The sequence below is a fragment of the Lasioglossum baleicum genome, chromosome 1, assembly GCF_051020765.1.
Source record: "Lasioglossum baleicum chromosome 1, iyLasBale1, whole genome shotgun sequence".
In the NCBI taxonomy this organism is placed as follows: Eukaryota; Metazoa; Arthropoda; class Insecta; order Hymenoptera; family Halictidae; genus Lasioglossum; species Lasioglossum baleicum.
Window position 1 is genome coordinate 4387268 of NC_134929.1, and position 16950 is coordinate 4404217.

The 16950-nt window shown below is 42.6% G+C and overlaps 1 pseudogene across 1 annotated transcript in view; it reads right to left on the reverse strand.

Moving 5' to 3' along the window:
- LOC143210934 (protein lin-54 homolog) overlaps nt 1–14011 on the reverse strand; it is a 110210-nt pseudogene extending 96199 nt beyond the window's left edge. Inside the window, exons 1-5 of the transcript XR_013009356.1 lie at nt 13961–14011; nt 12962–13084; nt 12749–12886; nt 12432–12674; nt 12158–12333 (exon numbers count right to left, since the gene is read on the reverse strand). The product of XR_013009356.1 is annotated as a protein lin-54 homolog (transcript). The remainder of the gene's footprint in view (nt 1–12157; nt 12334–12431; nt 12675–12748; nt 12887–12961; nt 13085–13960) is intronic.
- Between the last annotated feature and the right edge of the window lie 2939 nt (nt 14012–16950).

Sequence of the window (16950 nt, forward strand, 5' to 3'; positions counted from 1 at the left end):
CGAGAAGATTCAGAAAAGATAAGTATAACTTTGGAAAAACGCCGAAAAAAGTGGTTTTCTTTTTTTTAACTATGACGCACCACTCTCAGGAATTAGAAAAAATTTGAGCATAATACTTGCGGTAATATCTTATTGCTAAATTAAATCTGCGATAGTGCTCTCCCCATTTCTATGTGAAATCTGCGTTTTTCCGATATTTTTCGTGTTGTTCATTTTTTCACAACCAGAGTTTGCAATGGAATAATCTGAAAATGATAAGGGAAAATGGGCCAAAAACTGGTTTATAGAATTTTTCTCAATAACCACTCTTACGGATGACATGTGGGGCTGGGACTTGGCAGAGAGGGTTCTTTTTTGGGTAGACTATCGAATGGTCCAAGCTCGATTAAAATCACGCCGCGGGCGAATTTCACCACCAAAACCAGGTCTAGCCTCATTGAAATTCGGCGAGGTGTAACATTTTGTGGCGGGTAATTTCCTACATTTGCCACAAGATGGACAGATAGTCAAAGAAAGACCTTTCTCGCTGCTACCTGATCCGTCACCGACCTCTATATATACAGTCTTAAACCGCCTTCCGATATCGCAGCGTCTCGGGCAGGGCCCGCCTGACTGATGAGTCCTCTAGCGGTTCAGGACTGGTCGGTCAGAGCTGACAGACCTTTTTTGGCCATTCCGTCGCGATCCAGGGAGCGGTCCTTGCAGCGACCCGTGCAGCTATTGGGTCGCTGCAAGGATCGTCACCGCCGGGTCGCCAACACGACGAATTCTGTGTTAAAATCAAATAACTTTCGATAGAGAAGAGATAGAACGATGAATTTTTTTTTAAATTAAAGCTCAAACTTTGCAGAATATGGGAAAAGTAGGGAAATGATGGTACGAATGTTTTTTAACCTTGACAAAATTCGTTAAACCTGCACAATTTCAATAAAACTTTTTTGCAACATGCTGTACATCATTTCCCGTAGGTTCTTCCACGCTTATTTCAAATCTGGTCTCAGAATTTGTCTACCACCTCAGGATTTTGCAAAAAATCGAATTTTTTGTCAACGAAACAAATGAAATCATATTTTCGTTGAAATCCGATTGAGCTACACTTTTTTTTATGGTTTTATTAGGAAAGGATTGGGCTATTGCAAAATTATTTTTTTAACCTCGACCATCAACTGTATGGAGTTGAAAAATTTAAGCTAATTCTTTTTTTACGTCTTTTTCGATGAGCTGTCAGAGTGATTTAAATTTTGAAAAAAATATGTTTATATTCCTTGGAGTTTCCACTGTAAAATGAGACCTTGAAAAGAAATGGAGATATAAAAATTGGCGTCACAAGGAGCTGGCAAAGGACGCTGTATACGACTAAATAACCCCATTTACACCTCGAGAATAATATTAGCAACCAGTCTTGACCAACGATACCTTTTTGAGTGAAAGGTAACAACCCTGGAACAGACATTTTCTGACGTAAGGATCGACAGCGTCTGTCCTGAAATTACATATTTCATTCACGTAGTGAAAAAACATTTTAGATTTGTCTATGTCCAACAAGTAATCCAATACACTGCCTCGTAAGTACGAGCGATAGCGGAACAGCAGTGGGTTAGGATACGATACCGTTACCGCCCACTACTACGCAATTGTAGGGGATGGCGGCAAGACGCCAACACGCATGGATTCGAACTGGTGACATTGTACTTGGTGTAAGCCTGAGAAGAAGGTTCCCAGGCAGTATTACGGTGACGTGTCTAGGTGCGAATGCGCGGACGGTTGGATCAGAGTGGAGGAGGCAGGACTCGTTTCACACGCATTTTTGGCTGTATTGAAATACTTATTACAGCGGTCACACATACTACGCAGCGTGCGCCATCGAAGTCAACACATTGAGACTGTTAGAATATACCGATGTGCGCTGTATGCGAGTGCTGCCCCTATAGGGTACTGTGTGAAAACGTTCGTCCGTAGTGTGTGGGCTCTCGTCGTGTCGTGTACGCATCGGGCATCGAGAAGTTACATCAAATATATATTCACACATATTTATACTGCAAAGTGTGTGTTATTTCAACCTTACTGCCACGATCCATCCCTGACAGGTTATGGGCCCAGGTTACAAAAGAGTAAAAGCGAAAGAGCAGTAAGTGAAAAATTTAGACGGAACTCTAACCTGCAAAGTAAAACGTGGTAATCGAATAAGAAGCAAATATGGCGGCACTACATGGCGCACAGAACATTGACAAATTGAACGACGATAACTACGAGTCCTGGAAACTTCAAATGAGAAGTGTGCTCATATGTAACGAGCTATGGACGTACGCAAACGGCACAGAAATTAAAACGGAACAAAATCTTGCTGTGTGGGTCAAAAAAGACCAAAAAGCCCTAGCTATGATAATGCTTAGCATAACACGTGGTCAACTAAACCACATCAAACGAGCGGAAACCGCACATGCTGCTTGGACGGAACTTGAACGAATTTACGAGTCTAAAGGACCCATACGCAAAGCGACGTTGTACAAACAATTATACAGGATGAAAAAGGATCCGGAAACATCGATGGCTACATACATCAACGATTTCACGAGCAAAACCGAGCAACTGGCGGAAGCGGGAATAAATATTCCAGAGGATCTGCAATCTATAATGCTGCTTGGATCGCTACCCGAAGATTTCGAAAATTTCACGGTGGCAATCGAATCTCGCGACGAGATACCCAGTATAAGCAGCCTGAAAACGAAGCTTCTCGAAGAAGACGCCCGACAAACGGAGAGAGATGGCCAGTCCAAGAAGAAAAGTGACAACAGCAGTGAAGCATTCTACACGAAGACAACAAATTCAGTGAATCCGCGAGTGTATAAAAATAAATACGTTCCCAAAAATCAAACAAAGTTCAGTGGTAAGTGCTACGAATGTGGAAAAATCGGTCACCGCGGCGCTGATTGTTACGTACGAAAGAAACGCGAATCAAAAAAATCCGACGAGGCTATGACAGCCGTCGCGTGCGAAGTGATAGTGCAAAAATCGAACATTTGGTGTTTAGACAGTGCGGCTACGAAACACATGTCGAACGAGAAACGAACATTTTGCGAACTCGAAGAGAACATAGTGTCGAACGTTTATACAGCATCCGATCAATGGATAAAATCGCGCGGTGTCGGCGAAGCCGTAATAGAAGTAAGGTTAGAAAATAGAACCACAAACAAAATAAGGTTAACAAACACGCTATTTGTACCTGAGTTGAAAAATAATTTAATATCGGTTCCGCAAATTACAAAAAACGGTTTCAGAGTAATTTTTGATAAAAACCACGCTGTTGTAAAACGAAAAGACGGCACAACAGCGATGGTAGCTGTGAAAAGAAACGATCTTTATATAGTAGATGTCGTAGAAAATCGTGCGTTGCTAACGAGTGCGAGTACAGACAAGTGTACGAGATGGCATAAAAGACTCGGTCACGTGAATTTTGTAGACTTGAAAAAAATGTGTGCAAACGGTATGGTTAAAGGTATGAATTTAGATGTGAAAAGCAAAAACCCGGAATGTATGGTATGCGCGGAGGGAAAAATTAAACAACTTCCATTCAAAAGTACCGAGCATCGCGAGCGAGAAAAACTAGGGTTAATACATTCGGACATCTGCGGTCCAATAAATACCGAATCTATCGGCGGCGCAAAATATTTCGCGACGTTTATAGACGACCATACGCGTTATACAGAAACAGTAATGCTTCGACAACGAGCAGACATTTTGAACGCGTTTAAGATATTTAAAAAACGAGTTGAAAAAGAAACAGGCCGCGAAATAAAACGGATAAGAACGGACAACGCGAAGGAATACACGTCAAAAGAGTTCAATAATTTTCTCGAAAGTGAGGGCATCGCGAGACAACTTTCGGTCGAATACACACCTCAGCAAAACGGCGTGGCTGAGCGCGCGAATCGTACACTAGTAGAAATGGCGCGGTGTATCATAATAGAAGCGGGACTGCCAAAGTCACTGTGGGCAGAGGCAATAAATGCGGCCACATTTTTGCGAAACAGGTGTCCATCCAAATCGGTGGCAGATAAAACGCCATACGAAGTGTGGCACGGTGAAAAACCGTATATAGGATTCTTACGAACGATAGGTAGTAAAGTAATCGCGTTAAATAAAAGGGGTAACCGATCAAAATTTGACCCTAAGGGCGAAAAATACATTCTCGTAGGTTACTCTCAGGAATCGAAAGCGTATCGCCTGTGGCGTCCAGGCACGAAGACGGTGATAAAAGCAAGAGACGTGAAATTCTTTGAGGAAATCGAGGAAGAAAAAACAATTGCGTCTCATTAAGGTCTCGAAGACTTGTTCGAAAGTCGAACAGAGGAAAGCAAAACGCAAGAGGACAGAAATCACAACGAAGAGGAAGAAAAAGAACCGAAACAGGAAGAAGATCCAAATGTTAAAGATATCCACAAACGCGATCACGGAAATCCGACACACGAAAAAACGGAAAACGACGAAAAACCAAGGAAAATTTACAACACTCGAAGCACGGCAAAAGCGAACAGGTCACAGCAAGATGACCCAGTAACTATCAACGAAGCAATGGAACGTCACGATGCCAATTTGTGACTAGAAGCGATGGAAAAGGAAATAGAAACGTTGAATAAAAATGAAACGTGGTCATTGGTGTCCCGACCACGAAACAAAAAGGTGCTAACGAGTAAATGGGTCTTCAAGACCAAAAGAGATTCAGAAGGGCATGTCCAAAAGCACAAAGCAAGACTAGTAGCCCGTGGTTATATCCAGGAAGCTGGAATCAACTACCAAGAAGTATACGCACCGGTTTCACGTTATGAGACTATACGAACATTACTTGCAGCAGCAGTCGAGGAGGAAATGCATGTGCATCATCTGGACGTTGTATCGGCATACGTGCAAGGAGATCTGCACGAGGAAGTGTTCATGGAACAGCCTAAACCCTTCGTAGAAGACAACCCAGAAAAGGTGTACAGACTAAAACAGTCTGGACGTGAGTGGTACAAACGATTCGACGGATTTGTAACACGTCAAGGCGGCAGCCGAAACGCAGCTGATCCATGCCTATATGTGTTTGAAAAAAATAAAGAACGAGTCATAATGGCATTATACGTGGACGACATCATACTGGCTTCAAAAAGTATAAATGAAATGGGAAACGTCAAACGAAAATTAATGGCGGAATTCGAGATCAAGGACCTAGGCCCAATAAAGGATATTTTGGGAATTCACATAGAACGAGAGGGCGAAACCGGTTGCATAAAATTATCACAAGAAAGATACGTAAACGATCTGTTGGAAAAATTCAACATGAAATCAGCAAAACCTGTAACCACGCCAATCGAATCGAAAACGAAGGTCACGAAAGATCTAAATCCGACAAATGACGAAGAAAGGGAACGCATGAAGAATCGCCCGTACCGAGAACTCGTAGGGAGTTTAATTTATCTAGCAAACGCCACAAGACCGGACATTGTATTTGCAGCTAATGAGTTAAGCAGGTACTGCTCCGATCCAGGAGAAGGACATTGGATCCTGGCAAAACGGGTAATACGGTACTTGAAAGGAACGGCAAAATATGCCATCAAGTACGAGAAAAGCAACAAGGAATTAATTGCATACACGGATTCCGATTGGGGAGGCGACATAGAAGATAGAAAATCACACTCCGGAAGCGTGCTGACTCTGGCCGGCGGGGCGATCAGCAGGAAATCGAAAAAGCAACAGACGGTTGCGTTGTCGACGATGGAAGCGGAGTACGTCGCGCTCTCAGAAGTGTCCAGGGAAGTTATATACGTAAAAAGACTGTTAAACTTCATGCAATGTCACAAGCTCGTAGAAAATCCAGTGATGGTAAATTGTGACAACCAAAGTGCAATAGAACTTGCCAAAAACGCGGTCTTCCATAAGAGAAGCAAACACATAGACATTAAATACCACTTCACTCGAGAATTATTAGAGAAAAACGAAATTAAAATCGCCTATGTAGACACCGATTCGATGCTCGCGGATATATTTACGAAATCATTGCCGAAGAATAAACACGAAAATGCGGTGAAAATGTTAAACTTAGAATAAGGAATTGCGTTGCATTGCGTCGGTTGTATTGAAACAATTGTAAGTGAACTTCGTCCAGTTCAGACACACATCGATAGGGAGGGTGTTAGAATATACCGATGTGCGCTGTATGCGAGTGCTGCCCCCATAGGGTACTGTGTGAAAACGTTCGTCCGTAGTGGGCTCTCGTCGTGTCGTGTACGCATCGGGCATCGAGAAGTTACATCAAATATATATTCACACATATTTATACTGCAAAGTGTGTGTTATTTCAACCTTACTGCCACGATCCATCCCTGACAGAGACTACGGGCGCGCGGCTGTGGTCGGGCTAGGCAGACCCAGGCAGACCCAACCCGGTAGGCTCGATTTCTTTCAGTGCCGTTCCCGGGGCTGTTCTCTATAGAAAGATTTATGACCGGTCATTACTATTGAGCTGGAAGTCGACACTTCCTCGACCAACACGTTTTGACTGTAATTTTCAAATCACTCGACGAAGTCGAGCCACTCTCGGGCCGATGATATGTCACGGATAGACTGCGGATCTTTATGCATTTATAGCAAACTTGAGTAGATGAAATTGACAGTTGTTGGAAAATTTTTAAAATTGAAGATGTCAATATATGATTTCTCCTCTATTAAAATCATTAAGGGAAGAGATGACATTCAATTTAGTTTCTATTTCCTGTAATCGACGCTGACATTTTTTATTTTGCATAAAGATCCGCAGTCTATCCGTGACACACCATCGGGTGGCCCGGTGGCCCGAGAGTGGCTCGACTTCGTCGAGCGCGTTCAGACCTCAGACAGAAGCGGACAAGGGGTCTGTTCCGTTGCTCGCATTAGGCGCATGGGTCGCATTCAATATGATGCGCGATTGATATCGTTCCGTTTCGTGATGCGCGCTTGGTGGCGCTTGGCAACGGAACGTTTTTCCATGCATTTGATGCGAATGAATCAAACATGGCTGCCTCCATGAGTGAATATGTTTTTTTTTCAAAGCCATGTTTCTCAAAAACTGTGCGTATAGGAGAAAAATTAAGGACAGATTCGGAATCAGCGCGAGAAACTCTATAAGAAGGGCCCAACAGTATATTGAAAATAAATAATTATATGATTTGATATGATTTGAGCCTATAAGAATAAAAAGTAATGAAACTAACACTAAAGGTTCGCATGGCTCAGCGAGGAAACCATCATGAAGTAAACGGTAAGTTCAGAGTTCGAATCCCGCACAACTGCATAAAAATTTCTAACTTTGTAGCATGTATAGAATATTCTAGAAGAAATTTAGAGTCGACAAGCTTCTAAAAGCTTCTAGAAGCATAGTTTGTTGACGACCGACGTGAGGTAGCGACGTAAGGGGAGCGCGCGAAAAGACGAATCGCGCTTACGGACCACGGCCGCTCTTGGTTAGCAGTAGCGCCCCGGCAGGAGAGTACGGCGACAATACCTGGACGCCTGCCGAGAGGGAACGAGAGAGTATTCCTGGCCGCTCGTCTCGACAAGGAGAGTACGCATACCTAACGCACTGAGCCAAGTGAATTGTTGGAAACGTGATTTATATTTCTAGATGTAATGATTATACTGTAGAAATATTAATTAAGTTGATTTCATTTTTTAATTACTTCTGTAGAATGCTCAAGGTTTATCAGAGCCTGATAGACTTACAGAATAAATAGAACGTAACAATTTTAAGGTTAGCTTAGTTCTTCGCGGAAAAAACGTCGAAAAAATCGGTTTTTATTTTTTTTAACAACGGCGCACCAAACCGAAAAATCTGAAAAAATTCATGAACAATACTTATAACAATATACTGCTACTGTAAAAATATGAAAGTGGACACTCGAGAACTTCCATGTGAAATCTGCATTTTTTCGATTTTTTTGAGGTTTTTGATTTTTTACAAGCAGGATTTCCATTTTAAAAATCTGAAACTAATTGCAAAGTATGTATTTGGGTTCTTGACATGTGTCAGATTTTTTTCAGAATTTCTAAACGTCATTAACTAGGGAAAATAGGCCAAAAACTGATTTTTCGATTTTACCCCATAACTACCCTCCCGATCGAGATACAGGGTTGAAATTTTGCACAGTATGTTTTTTCTTGGTGCTCTATCGAATGGCACATCGTCGACTGTCGTCAGACTGTGCAATACTGTGCATGCTATTGTTCCGTCACGCCGGGATTCTGTATTACCGACCCTGTAGAAAATGCCCTAGCACGACAGCGGACTCTATCGAAATGGAACGGTCAGCTAGTGAACTACATGACGTTAGAACGCGAAAGGTGTTTGGTTCAGGACGCTAGATTTTACAGCGTTGTCAGCTTTAAAAGTGCAATGTTGCCGCATTATATTCGTACAGTAACCGTCGATGCCCGCCTACCCGCATCGAAAGCGTTTGAGCGGTTTCTTGTCTACTTTCCGGAGCTGTTGAAATTCAGAGTATATTGCTTCTTAATTTAAAGTATAGAATTTTCATTCGTAAATAATTTTATTAAACGATTATCTAAATATTCGTTGACTTGTTAAAAAATCTTTTTAATGTTTTTAATTGTTTATGTAAATATAAAATTTTTTAATGTTTTGATATTTTTAATTCGTAGATTGTTTAACACATTCACGTAAACCTGATTATATATGTACAACGTTCACTTAAGTAATCTACAGAACAAAAGTATAGTTTTAAAAATTATGTTTTGTACATATATTGGTAACAAATATTAACACATCAACATAATTAATCTAAATTTGAATTTGAAAGATATTATTTTCCGATACGAAAGTATTAAGAAAGATGTAAACAATCATGCACGGTATGTGTACGCTGATATTCGTAAACATATTAAAAATGACGCGCAGAATAGAATACGTCGTCGATAGTCGCAAATAAAAGTTCATGAACTTTTCAAAGAACACGTTTCGATGTTGGCACAGCCTAACTTATTCGATCCGTGGCGTGTTTAAGCTTCTTTTCGTCATAAAAACATTTGAAATCGATTAATTACATATATAGCCATGGCAAAATTATGAATTATAACAATCATTTGGTAAAACTGCAGCATAGCTATCTCCAATATCGATGACTCTTTTGCATATAATGTAGAAATCGATATGTTAAATATCTTTTCCCTTTGTATATACAGTGACTCCCATTAATATTCGGACGCTCTAAAACGAAGGATAACTTTTTTATATTGGAATATTCGATTTGAACTTTTTTGAGAAGTTAGAGCAATTTGTTTACTACATGGTGCGAAGAGATATTTTTTCAAAAATTGCAGTTGGTCGGAATTGTAGAGAAAATACTAAAAGTTGCATTTTACAACTTTTTTATGTTGGCCTGTATTGAAAATTTAAAAAATACGTTTCGTAGATGAAATGGAGATAAAATAAACTTAAAAACTTAAAAGGCAACCAAAATGAATGCCTCGTGTCAACTAGCTACGTTGTCGCTATGTAATAAATAGACAATCCGTTTTTAGTAATGTCCAAACTTGTGGAATGTTTTCTGGAACCCAACAAGATTTGATTATATTCTATTCAAACCGATGAGGGTTTCGGGGTTTTTACCTTTTACTTAAAAAGGTGTCGTTGGCCAAGGGTGGTTACTAATATTGTTCTCGAGGTATAAATAGAGTCATTTAGTCGTATACAGTCTGCTGGTATTTTCTCGAGACCAGCGGTATAGACAACGGACCATAACAGCGGTGTACTCGACTCGCCTCTACCTGAAACGGGGGTACACCGCGTACTTTCCCAGCTCATTGTAACACCAATTTTCGAATCGCCATCGTTTCCAAATGCTCTTTTTGAAGGGGAAACTTCAAGGAATATATTTTTACCATATTTTTTTCAAAATTTAAATCACTCTGGCCCCTCATCTAAAAAACGTAAAAAAAGAAAGTATTTAAATTTTTCGACATTGTAAAGTCGATTATCGAGGCTGAAAAAATTATTTTATAACAGCTCAATCCTTTCCGAATAAAACAAAAAAAAATGTAGCTCAATCGGGCAAACAGTTCCTGATATAAAAATTCGGAAGCGAGGCCCGTTTTCGCCAAAGTGGACAAAAATCGAAAATTTCGAAGGCATGTCATTTATAAAAAAATCGAAACCGGCTAAATATGTAATGTTTAAAAATGTTGTAATTCAAATAAAATTTATACATGTGAACGTATGCAGAAATAATCAAAGTAAACACCATAAACTTGTGGAAGTTTGTTAAAAAAATTAACAATGCAAGAAACAAACTTGCATAACTATATTGAATAACTGCGTAGAAATATCAGATATTATTGCATATATCAAATTTTATTGTAATTTTGTAATTAACAGAAACGGGATCACATTCTTAACAATCATATAAATGTACGCAAAGATATTAATGCTCATGAATCTATTACTTTACATTACTTGTATGTAGTACTTCATAATTATCCTACTACATAATTTTTACCATTTAAATACACGCGCCATATACATTTGTAATCTTCAAATCATATTAAGTATCCGTAGTAGAAATTGGGTATACAGAATATTCGGTACTTGCTAATACGTTGCTATCGGTAACATTGGGCGCGACGCCGAAGTGGTATTGGGGCCGCTTTGGCCCCAGCAAATCCGGCGTGACAGAACAATAGCATGAGACGTCTGTACGTATCTTAAGTCTGTGGCAGAATTGAATCTCGAGTATCGCGAAAACTCGCTCGCCCGAACTTGTCCGATTCTTTCCGAACCCGCCCGACGAGATCGAGACACTCCCGGGCAGCCCGATGCACTCGGGTAGCTTGAAACGCGCTCAAGCCGAAAATTATAAATTAAGTTTCTTTTCCCTTCTACGACACATTTTTTTTGCACGAAGACGTTTCAACACTCTACACCTACCGAACCTTAAAAGTAACTGGTAAATGTTTCTTTGTATGAAAATGATGAGATTGATTTTATTTAGACTTTATGCAGCTCTCCTATTGTAATATGTTAATGTATTAGCTCGTTCGGAAAGTCATTTCGTTTTCTCCTTTGCTGAAGAAATAACATTCAATTTGATTTCTATTTCTTGCAATCGATGTAGTCAATTTCTACTTTGCAGAAAGATTCGCAGTCTAGTAATGACAGACGGAAGCATTGCCATCCCTACACGATAAACGAAATTACTTTCCGAACGACCTGATAGTATATAGTATGTAATTTAAATAAAAATATTAATTTTGTCAGTAAAAAGAAAGACTGCTGCTGCTACACATTTGTACAATAGATGTAGGGATTATGGCGCTCGTGTCGCCATTCCCCTAGGTCGCGCCTAGGGAGATCACCGATAGGGAGTTGGCGGTCCTACTCCCAACCGTCTCTCGTAGCGACCGTTACGCTAGGCACCCCTAGCAGTTCAAAATAGTCAGTTCATAGAGTCAGACGTATTGAACATCTTTATCCAGTTGTACTGTGTTTCGAGGCTTACCTCTTTTGTAATATATTCTCCGTCGTACGGTTACGACGGACGTCACTACCGTGTGAATAAATATCATTAAATGGTTCTCGTTGAACTACAAATTCTGCAGTGAATTTTATCCTCAAGTCCTAACCACGTGTTGCAAGTAAAACGTAGAGTAGGCTACGTTCTTCGGTACCTTCCCCGAAGCTTCTGATTCTCTCCGAGAGTATCCATCTACATACATCCTACATAGACATTTACTTTACCGACATCTACCACATAGCACGTTCTACATTAGTGCGACCTGGTGCGACCGTGTTGCCCTCTTACGGCGAGGCAAAATCCAGCACCGTTCTCCGTGCAGTATCGCGGCAGCAGGGATCCAAAACGCGACATTGCTGCGGCGCAGTGCAGCTGCAGATCGGAGCAGTTGGTTGTCTGGGCAGTTGCACATGTCGTAGAACTCCCCGTTCGCGAAGCAGTCGCAGTATCTATCGTAAAACACATTCATAATCCGTCAGGATTGATTCTTAATTGTCAATTCGCATAAAAAAACAGCGGAGAGTCGACGTTTCATTTTTGAAAGACGAGTTAGAACAATAACAGGTGTACAGTTGACAAAATTGAACACAACAACAGTTCAATTACATATGTATACTCACAGTTTAAGACACTGCGACTTGGTACAATTACACGGTTTCCTCGGCCTGATGCCGTTAGGCTCGACGCCGGTGTAAGATCTCTGGAAGCCCTTGTTTTCTATAACGGGTCCCACAGATAAATTTCCTGTCGAAGCTTGCAAGTTCTACGTACTGCCCAAAAGACTGGGCATAGCTTGCTGGGATTTGATGTTCGCGTCGTCCGATGTTTGTGTTAGGAATTAGGAATTACTTCTCGTACCGGTAGAATTTTCTTTCTGTCTGAAATATACCGAACCTGTTGCTGGATGTACTGAGCTAGTAGAACTACGATATTTCCCACGTTCGAGTTGATCGGGACAACTGCCTGTCCGGATGCTAATTGACTCAACGCAGATGCTGGAATAGCTACGGTATTCTTCGACTGGTTGCTGCCCACCGTAGCGGTTGCAGGGATCAGCAACCTCTGACCGCTACTGGTTAACGTGGCCTCCGGTGCAACTGTCCGTAACGACTTGTTATTAGTGTTCAATGGAACCACCTGTATCAACGTATCGTAGCAAGTAAATGATACAGTCTACTAGTAAACATGCTTTATTTATCACTCGCACAGACCTTGACAATAAGTTGCTGGCCTCCGATCTTCTGACTGACGCCAATGGTCTGCAAAGTGGTCTGCGACTTTGCTTTACCCACAGTGACAACATTCGTGGTCCCCGACGAAGGAGTACTAACAAGTCTGACGTATTGCACCTTGAAGAAGATTAAGTCGTGCGTTATTCCTACTTCCTACCGAATTCTAACCAGAACCAGAGATGAATCACTTACTTGTCTTCCAGGCATTTGTATCTGATGCACTTGGTTAGATCCGGTCACGATGTTCTAATTAGCCGGTATCCTAATAACTTGTCCGCTTCCGAGCACAGTTCCGGGTTTCAGAGAGCTCTGTTAAATAATACAAGCATTATAGTACGAAGAAAGCGAAGCAGAAACGAGACGGAACAATACATATACAGGGTGTCCCACATAAATGGGAACACCTAAATATCTCGGTTATTATTAGTTGTACAAAAAATCTCCACAGAATAAAGTTGTACTGTTTCAAGGGGCGAATTTGATGATGGTGAAAGCTTTTCTCAAGGTCATTTTTTACAAGATTTCATGGTCATCGATATTTTTTTTAATGGAATGAGGTACTTTTTAATACATCAATCGATGCAGCTGGATATTCATTATAAAAAAGTACTAACCTACGTATGTCGAAAAGTTAGTAGTTCACGAGATGTTTCGATTTAAATAACTCTAAAACACCATTACTGTCGTACTAAAACGTTACACAAGTATGATAAGTAAACGCTAACGTCTTAGTACGACAGTAATGGTGTTTTAGAGTTATTTAAATCGAAATATCTCGTGAACTACTAACTTTTAGACATACATAGGTTAGTACTTTTTTATAACGAATGTCCAGCTGCATAGATTGATGTATTAAAAAATACCTCAGTCCATTTAAAAAATGTCGATGACCTTGAAATCTTGTACAAAAATGACCTTAAGAAAAAATTTTTGCCATCATCAAATTTGCCCCTTGAAACAGTACAACTTTATTCTGTGGATATTTTTTGTACGACTAATAATAACCGAGATATTTAGGTGTTCTCATTTATGTGGGACACCCTGTATATGTTGTGACGTTGCAAGCCTGCGACGTCACTTCTTGAGCGCTCCTTAAGGAAGTTATTAAGATCGAAGATCGCTCCTAATGCCATCTGTTACACGCGCCGAGAGTGGCCACTTTCAGGAACGTACCTAGGGAGCGACAAATACCGACAATGCGCCCCGCATCATAGGATCAGCCGACGACGAACTATTGGCCATAATCAAAAACATTCCGGATCCGGAGAAGTAGCAAGGGGCACCGCTGCACACGAGCTAATAAACTCGGAGGCGACGATCTGGGACAAAGGAGCCGCCACTGCAGGTCAGCAGCTATTTGGTGGTCCCGCCGTCGTCTCACCTGGCTACAGACGGCTCCGGCAGGGTGGTGCGGAGGAGCGCCTCGGAGGATTGATCCTCCCCGGTCGTCGTAAGACGATCGGTAGTTGGTGTTGGAAAGGTCGGGGGCCCGACGACCTGTTCTGATAGTTCGATCCTGCGGCTAGTCGTAGTCGCGTTGCGGGTGCGCCCCTAGGGAATTTCGGTAGGGCGAAAGGAGTGGGGAGATCGATAATCGAAGCGCTCCGTCGAGGCAAATCCGCGGATCACTGTCGCGCTGGTTATCGAGTAGACGAGTCGTTTCCATAGATCCATCGAACTTCCGAGGTCCGAATTCCGTAGTACAACGGACACGCGACGCGGGTGGTTATTTCCGAGCGAGCGTAGGAACCGAAGGCAGAATTACCGGCCTGAAGTAGAAGGTCCGGCGAGCCTACGTCTACCACGGTAAGTCGACAAGTGATCCTCGGTCGTATTTGAGTGTTGGCTCGATATTTAGTGCGAGGACGAGGCGAGTGCGTATCGTCCTCGAACAATTGGTGATAGCCGAGGCATTTGGCCTCGTGCTTGGTGCTCGCGTTCTCTTGGAGAACGCTGTGAGCCTTTTCGAGCAGTCTCCCCTTCGATTCGTCGGAAGTCTTCCTTAAGGAGCCGCGTCGGAAAAGGATAGTTTCGATATTAGCGAATTCGGTAAAGTACAGTTCAGTGCGCTCGTCAATCTCGCGACAGTCCGTCGAAACTGCGCCGTACATCTGCGTCCCGCGAATTCTCGTCTCTCGCGAGACTTGCATTGTACCGTCGTACCGTACTTTCTAGAATCGCGAAATCTCGACTAACGCGCTCCGCGATCGAAGATCCATCGCAAAAGTGTATTAGGAGCGCGGGCTCCCGGGTTGCGGCCACGTGGCCGCCCACCTGTAATTTATCATTTGACACCGAATAAATTAGTTCGAGCCATAATCGTTTCGAGTTTATTTCCGACCTGCGAGAAACGTCCTGCCGCGAGGGCTGTCCCCGTTATCCACTGTGTCCGAACTCCTGGCCGTTCGTGTCGTAGAATTCTGTCGGCGATTGCGAGGAGAGTCGAAGCTCGTGTTCGACTTCCGCGAACACGAGACTTTGGTGTTCTTTAGTTCGGTACTTCCGAGTACTTGGCGCCCGAACAATTGTTCAGTTAGTGTTCCCTTCGAGTATTCTCGTCAATCGCATTTGTCCCGAGAGGACCGTGTCCGCGCGGCAGCGCACGGCCCGTCCTCAGCGACTGTAAATTCTCGGGGTTGACCCCTTGCGCCGGTCAGAAAGCCGAGCGAAAAGAGGCAACGTCACAATGTATTAAACTACATAATAAATAGGCATGTGAAGAGGAAGGAAATAAGGTTAATTATAATGTTTGTTGACTTAAAAGCGGCGTTTGACTCAGCGGATAGGGAGATTTTGGTTGAGGCGATGAGGAAAAGGGGAGTAAGGGAGGGACTTGTAGAGAGATGCGTGGAAATTTGGAGGGAAACAAAAAGCAAGGTAACAGTGGGGGAGGTGAAAGGGGAAGACTTTTGGACAGGAAGGGGGGTTAGGCAAGGATGCCTGCTAAATCCGCTGCTATTCACAATATTGCTGGCGGATATGGACGAGTAGCTGGAGAAGTTAGAGGGGGGGGGGGGGGTTAAGTGGGGTAGGGGGAGGAAGATATAGGCTAGCCTATGCGGATGATGTGGCAATGTTAGCGGAGGAGGTGGATGAAATGAGGGGAATGATAGGAGTATTAGGAAGGTATGTAGAAAAGAAAAAACTGCAGCTGAACGCAGAAAAATCCAAAGTGATGAGATGCAGGAAGGGGAGCGGGGAGATGGAAGAAGGTGACGTGGAGATGGAAACATAAGGTGATAGAGGAGGTTAGGGAATATAAATATCTGGGGTATACAGGGTGTCCCAGAACAAGTGTCGTTCCTTGAAATGGGAGGTTCCTGAGACCATTCTAAGAGACATTTTCCTTTGCACCAATGTCAACTGCGGCTTTGTTTAGGAGTTATTAACGAAAAACACGGACCAATCAGAGCGCGCCCTGGGCCGCCGCGCCGTCACGGCGTACCGCGACACTCGCTTGCCGGCGCGGCTTGGCGCGCCGGACCAGGGCGCGCTCTGATTGGTCCGTGTTTTTCGTTAATAACTCCTAAACAAAGCCGCAGTTGACATTGGTGCAAAGGAAAATGTCTCTTAGAATGGTCTCAGGAACCTCCCATTTCAAGGAACGACACTTGTTCTCGGACACCCTGTATACGATCATGAGAGATGGGGGCAGAAGGTTCATGTAGAGGAAAGGATAAGGAAGGTGGCGGCGATAATGGGGCAGGTGTGAGGTATAGGGAAAAGGTAGTTTGGTAAGGATTGGGGTAGAAGGGTGTGGCTATTCGATAAGTTAGTCTGGCCTGTGGTGAGCTATGGAGTCGAGGTGTGGGGGTGGAATGAGAGGGAGGAATAGAAAGTCTGCAAGAGAGATATTTGAAATGGGTATTAGGGGTAGGGAGATATACACCAGGATATATGGTTAGAGAGGAACTACAAAGGGAATTAATGAGAGGGAGTGCAGAGTTGAGAAGAAGTTAAGTGAAGGGAAAGGAGGGTAACTAGCGTGGTAATGTTGGGAGGATAGGAAGGGAGGCTAAGGGACGGGTGGGAAAGGGAGAGAGAGGAATTTTTTGAGGAAAGGGGATGGGAAAGGGAAGAGTGGGTTGAAATGATAGAGGAGAAGACAGGGTCTGTAAGTGAAGAAATAGTGAAAAGAGAAAAGAAAAGGCAAAGAGAGGGGAAAGATGGGAGAGAATAGG